Raw genomic sequence first — 6,165 nt, 5'->3', positions numbered from 1 at the left:
TCACTGTTGTTTGGCGGGTCCAGGCTGGATTCGAACCCACCACCTTAGGAGTATGTGGCTGGCGCCTTAGCCACTTGAGCCACAGGCGCAGAGCCACTTTCTCCGTTTTTTGAGACGAAATTCTTACTTTGTTGTCCTGGGTAGAGTGTTGTGGCATCACAGCTCACAGCAACCTCAAACTCGGGATCCAGTAATTCTCTTGCCTCAGTCTCCCAAGTAGCTGGGACTACAGGCGCCTCCCACAATGCCCAGCTACTTTTTAGAGACAGGGTCTCACTCTTGCTCAGGGTGGTCTTGAACTCGTGAGCTTAGGCAATCCACCCTCTGGCCTTCCAGAGTGCTAGGATTACACCGATCAAGGTAACAAAGTATTTTTTCCCAGAAGGAAACAAAAAGAATGAGCTTTGTCTACTATTTAGGGTCAAAAATGCTGTGTTTTCTTTTCCAAGACAGAGGGAGCAGCTCCAGTGTGTGTGTGGAGGCCCCACTCACTCTCTCTTCAGCAAGGCACACAGCAGCACTGTCAGCACTGCCAGTAGGAAGAGCTTCACGATCTCCATCCGGAACAATGTGACCTGGGCACTTTCTATCTTCCACTTATGCTTATAATTAAGAAGGGGGGGTCCTCATAAAAAACTTTTACAATGATAAATAAAAACAACAAACTGTTTTTAAAATTTTTATTTGGTGTTAACTCCACAAGAAAACAAAAAATCAGTTACTGGTGTACGTAAAATCAGAACAATACAACCACGGGGAAAAAATCTCAGCCCAGGAACGGAAACTGATACTTCAGTGCTATGGATCTGCAATGCGCTTCATACCACAGTGCGTTTCAGCGGTTGCCAACTTTTTAAAAAATGCTTTTTCTTTGTGATCATCCATTCACAAAACTAAAAACCACACGTTCAACTCTGTTGCTGAAAGCCTCTGAGCTTCAGCTACTTAACTATGAAAACAAATAAATACATAATTTGTTAATCCCTTTGCCCATTTATAATCCGTCCCCATTCCCCTGTGGAAGGTGCTATACCTTCTTGCCTTGTCTGAAGAAGGCGGCACCTTTGCCACCTGGAGCCCTTTGCTTACAAACAGCAGCTGTCCAGTCAACTGTGCTCAAGGTTGTATCTGAAATCTAATTATTTGGTCTCAGCTACATAAGCAACAAATACTAGGATAATCGTCACTGTAGTGATTTTAAGAATTTACAACTTCCAATCCTTTTTTGCCTTTGCTGTTAAATTGTATTTCAGTGCAGATGCTAATCAATTTTTAGGAAGCTCCAAAAGAAAGAAAAATACATAAAAACTTATCTGAAGTCTGTAAATAAATAACAGCAACGTTAAAACCTTACACATGCGCGCACACACACACACACACATACACACAGAGACAAACCCACTTTAAAGTGTCAAAACATGTGCTGTATAAAAATAAACCCTAACCTGTGGTGAGCTCAAACCCAACGGGCGGGACAGGCTTCTCACAGTGAGGACATACAGGACCACAAAGATTCCATGGCCTTTGATGGTATTTTCTGTTATCAATTAAGAAAAAGGCAATAAAACCCAAATGTTCAAAGCAGATCTCAGATTGCACAGGTAGTTCGGCTCCCAGCTAATCGTGTTTCCTGCCTGCCAGTATCAGTAATAAAGCTGTCCAGTCCTTGTCAGATTTTTTTGCTATCTGTGGTGTTCCAGACATGCTAAATTGATTTCACAGATTAGGTGGGTTTTTTTTTTTTTTTTTTAAAATGAGTGGGTTAAAAAAGAAAAACAATTTAAAATGTTTAGGTTTTGCAAATCTTGCTCCTTCTCGCCTCAACCTGCTGCATCACACTGTGACAGCTGGCGGAGGTGATCAGCACTCACAGACACAGTGTGTCCAGGTGTCCCGACCCCTGGGCTCACCAAGTGACACTGGACAGTCGGCACAGCAATCACACAGGCATGTGGGAAAGCCATTACTCTACCCGCCCCACCCCACCACACACAGAACGTGCCCAGAACATTCTCTCAAACACAAAATGAGATATAAGCTACACTACATCACAGCCACGAGAGCAGCTAGCTGCAGCAGCCAAAGATTTCTTTGGGTGATGAGGTGGCCTTTATTGAATGCCAAATGTTTACAATTTCAAGTTTTGGGGTGTTCAACTCAATGTAGGTCACCATAAAATAGTAATTTGCAATTATGCTCCTTATCATGCATTGTAAAACTTACCACAAAAAACCCTGAATGATGTTTTGGTGTAAATGCAATTGCAGTATAAGCATAGGTTGTGGGGAGGGGTGTGCACCCCGCTCGGCCTCACATACTGCCCCATACTCCAAATCCTTGGCTTCTTCAGTTAGCAAGAAAGTCACAAACCATAGTATCTTCCATGATACTTTAGGGGGAAAAATCCTAAGATATAAAACACAGTATTTTGTAAGTCTCTAAAAGCACAGCCTTGTGGTTCCCACTTCAAATGTACATGAGATTTTACTGAATGAAGACTGCAGATGAGTCACCCATGCTTCCCTCTGGCCTTCAAAAGGCACTGAGCCACGCAGGGTAAGGATTTATATCCCAGTTCTTAGAGAACAAAGCCTAAATGTTCCAAAGCTAAAGTCTCTGAATAGCAGAAGTGGTTGTTGACACTGCAATGCTAATAAGATAATAGTGATATAACTGCAGTTAGAAGGGAAATTAACTGCGGTTAAGATGCAAAAAGCAGTGAAACTTCTAAGACAAGCACATGCACACCCATTCTTAGTTTGACAACACAATCTAGTCTATTTCAAGTAGCCAAGAATTTAACAGCTGGGGAAAAAAAAAAATCTTCAACAGGATAGCTGTCCTCAACTCTAAAATAAGCAAGAGGAGAAAGATAATTACTGATCTGAATCAGTTAATTGAAGAAACCTAAGTTGTTGTTTTAGATTAACAGGCTCACAAAAGAGTAATTTTCCATCACATATCACTTTTAAAAAATAATTTGTACTACTTTGCAGGTTTAGAGATGAGTTCGAGAAAAGAGCTCCTCTTCACCAGGATCCACCCATTCGCCTCCACCTTCTGAGCCCGTATCCTCTGAGCCAGAGCTGGCGCTGGAACACATCTTTCTGCGAAAGCCATTTGATTTTGCTCCAGAATTTCTCTCTCCTGTACATCTTGCTTCATAAACAGAAGACACCTAAGATTGAAACAATTTTCAACATCAAAAAGACACATTATTTTCCAAAAGGGCTAAGATACTCTTTCTTTTTTTTTTTTTTCTGGTTTTGGCCGGGGCCGGGCTTGAACCCATCACCCCCGGTATATGGGACTGGGGCCCTACTCCTTGAGCCACAGGCACTGCCCTACTCTTTCTTTATGTACAGAAATGAAATTGTTTTCCTGTGGAGAGTTTCAGAGCAAAACAGCATCTCCCTATCCATGAAGGACCCCAAATCCTAATTCTACATTGGTCACCTGGACGTGATGTTGGCTACATTAAGGTTCGCTATACAAAGAATTCCTTAACTTTGCAGTAAGTCTTTGAATGACTGTTACATATTAGGAACTGTATTGGGCACTGGGAACCCACTTATGGGGCAGACATGGCAGTGAGAAGACAAAAAAGTGAACCAACGAGTAAGACTGCGGCTCACCCCCAAGACACAGGCAGGGCTTCGGATGGGAGTGCTGGAAGGCAGCTCTGGGCAGAGGGGCCCAGCTTTTGTTGTGTAGGCCTGTCTCCCCACAGAAGGGTAGCATCTCTGGCCACCAGGACACTAGATGCAAATGGAAATCCTTTGAAGTCACAGCTACTAACAATGTTCCATTGCTAACTGGCAACACCCCCCACCCCATATCCAAATGGCAGCACTGTCCTTGATTGAGAATCTAAGGCAGGATCACAGGAAAGCCAGAGTAAGGGAGAGTAGTGCCAGATGGGGCAAAACATACAGGACCTCAGGCATGGCTGGGAAGGTGGGCCTGTCCCACAAGCAAGGGCACAGGGACATCATGGTTAGCAGTGCTGACCCTGGGGTCCACTTTACACATGGCTCTGTGACTTTAGATACATGGTTCTTAATGTTTATATGCCTTAGTTTTTTCTGCTCTGCAAAATGGAATGACAGCAGCTCCTACCCAATAGGGTCATTGTGAGGACTAAAAAGGATCTCCCTTGTGAGACCTTTTAGTCTGCTGTATGGAGAGAAGACTGGAGAAAGAACAAGTGAAGGGAGATGGACAGTGGAGAGACCACAGCAGCCATTCAGGAGGGGACAGTGGTGCATATGCGAGGAGTGGGAAGGCTGGAGTGGCTGAGAGGTGGAATAGTCAGGATTGGCAGGTTGGCTGTGCATGGAAGGTGACAGAGGACTAATGCCCATTCTCCATTCAGGGTTAGATGCTGGGGGGATGGGAACCATGCATTGGGCAGAACTGGTGTGTGGTGGGCCTCAAACGGCTGCCTGTCCTGTGAAGTCTGACAGGCCGACAGCAGGCCCTGGACAGTGATGCTACATGGTGCTCAGGAAGACGACAACTACAAGGACTCAAACTGACACTGACCATTGACACTGAGGAAAAAAAGGAGTTTTCCTAGATTCCTTCACCTGCCAGCCTGGCTAACTGGGGAAGGTCTAGACCAGCCTAAACAGGCATAGGCCCTGCACCGGCCTTCAAGGTGCTCAGGGCTTGCTAGGGAGGCAGAAATGAAGAGATCTAAGATAACCAAATGCTCTGCAACAAGGCAGGTTGTACAGAGGGTGCAGCAAGGACACAAACGGGGTGGAACTGCTCTGCAGAGGCCAGGACGGGTAGGAGAAAGTGCACTGAAAGGGCTCCCTACATGCACTTCTTTGAAAGATGAAAAGGGTGCCCACCCAAGGATTTAAAAGGCAGTGACAGGATCAGCTTTGCACTTAGAAACCCCAGCTGGCAGCAGTGGGAGGGAAAGACTGGAGGAAGAGCCAGGATTCTTTAGAAAACCCTGACAATAAATGGTTCAGGAGGGAGATGACGCAGTCCCAAACCAAGGGCAGGGAGCAAGAAAGGCCACGGCTACAGACCTTGCGATTGCTGTGTGTGTGTGTGTTGGTTGGGGGGAGGATTCACACGACTCTAGCTTTCAGACTAGAGTCACAAGTGGGGTTGTGGCCATTTTCAAGTTAACAATGAGGAGGACAGTCCACTTACCCTATTAAAATCTAACAGACGTTCTTCATTACTGGGTATTTCTTTAACATCTGGATAATCTTCTATACCATTCTCTCCCTTGGCATTTGTATAACATTCTTAATCATTTTGAATGGAGAAGGGAAAAGAGGGAAAGGAGGAAATTCCATTAAGACACAGTTATGAAACATATACTCTTGTTTCATTTTTTGTTGAAAAATTAGATGTTAGGTCTTCCAACCCTTTGGAGATTTTAAGTAGTCACTAAGAGCCCAGCCAGTCAGATGTGTATAAGAAAAATGCTGTGCCAATAAAAAAAATTCTCAAAATTGTTACTTAAAAAATAGGGCAGTGTAACCACACATTCCTGTTATTCTACCAGGAAACATTCAGTGGACCAATCACACCTATGATGCAGCAGGCCCTGGGAACACAGGATAGAGAGAGCACAAGGTCCGTGCTCTCCAGAAGGAATGCGGTATGGAGGGAGACAGATGATGCACCATAGGCATGATTAGGTATCAGTGCACAAGGAGTCTCACACAGGAGGAAGAGCAATGGAGAAAACAACAGGGTGACATCTTTGTCCATTCTTTCTTGACTCAAAAGCACACTAAACTATGTATTTATTATATCTGAGGAACAGGGAAAAGAAATGAAGCCAGTGGTTCGATTAGGCAAATGGCCCACAGAATGGGAAGCAAATGTAAGCTGGAAGGAGAAGCAGCCAGATAAATAAATAAATAATTTATTTATTGCGACAGAGTTTCACTATGTCACCCTCAGTAGAGTGCTGTGTATCACAGCTCACAACAACCTGAAACTCTTTGGCTTAAGCGATTCTCTTGCATTAGCCTCTCAAATAGCTGGGACTACAGGTGCCTGCCACAAGGCCTGGCTATTTTTTGTTGTTGTTGTTGCACTTGTCCTTGTTGCTGGGTTTGAACCTGTCAGCCTGGGTATATGTGGCCAGCACTGACACACTGAGCTATGGGCACCGCTGCAACTAGATAA

The 6,165-nt window shown here is 44.5% G+C and overlaps 1 long non-coding RNA gene and 1 pseudogene across 1 annotated transcript; both read right to left on the bottom strand.

Moving 5' to 3' along the window:
- Positions 1-560, bottom strand: part of LOC105887933 — a 6,937-nt pseudogene extending 6,377 nt beyond the window's left edge.
- A 106-nt stretch (positions 561-666) lies between these two features.
- On the bottom strand, positions 667-5,515 carry LOC111728237. The gene is made up of 2 exons (XR_002775610.1): positions 5,173-5,515; positions 667-3,178 (listed from the first exon to the last, which is right to left on the bottom strand). It is a non-coding gene; the product is annotated as an uncharacterized LOC111728237 (long non-coding RNA).
- Between the last annotated feature and the right edge of the window lie 650 nt (positions 5,516-6,165).

Source organism: Otolemur garnettii, unplaced genomic scaffold (genome assembly GCF_000181295.1).
Source record: "Otolemur garnettii isolate 467f Iridium unplaced genomic scaffold, OtoGar3 scaffold00146, whole genome shotgun sequence".
In the NCBI taxonomy this organism is placed as follows: Eukaryota; Metazoa; Chordata; class Mammalia; order Primates; family Galagidae; genus Otolemur; species Otolemur garnettii.
The sequence above is the reverse complement of the archived record's forward strand: the minus strand, read 5'-3'. Positions and strand labels throughout refer to the sequence as shown.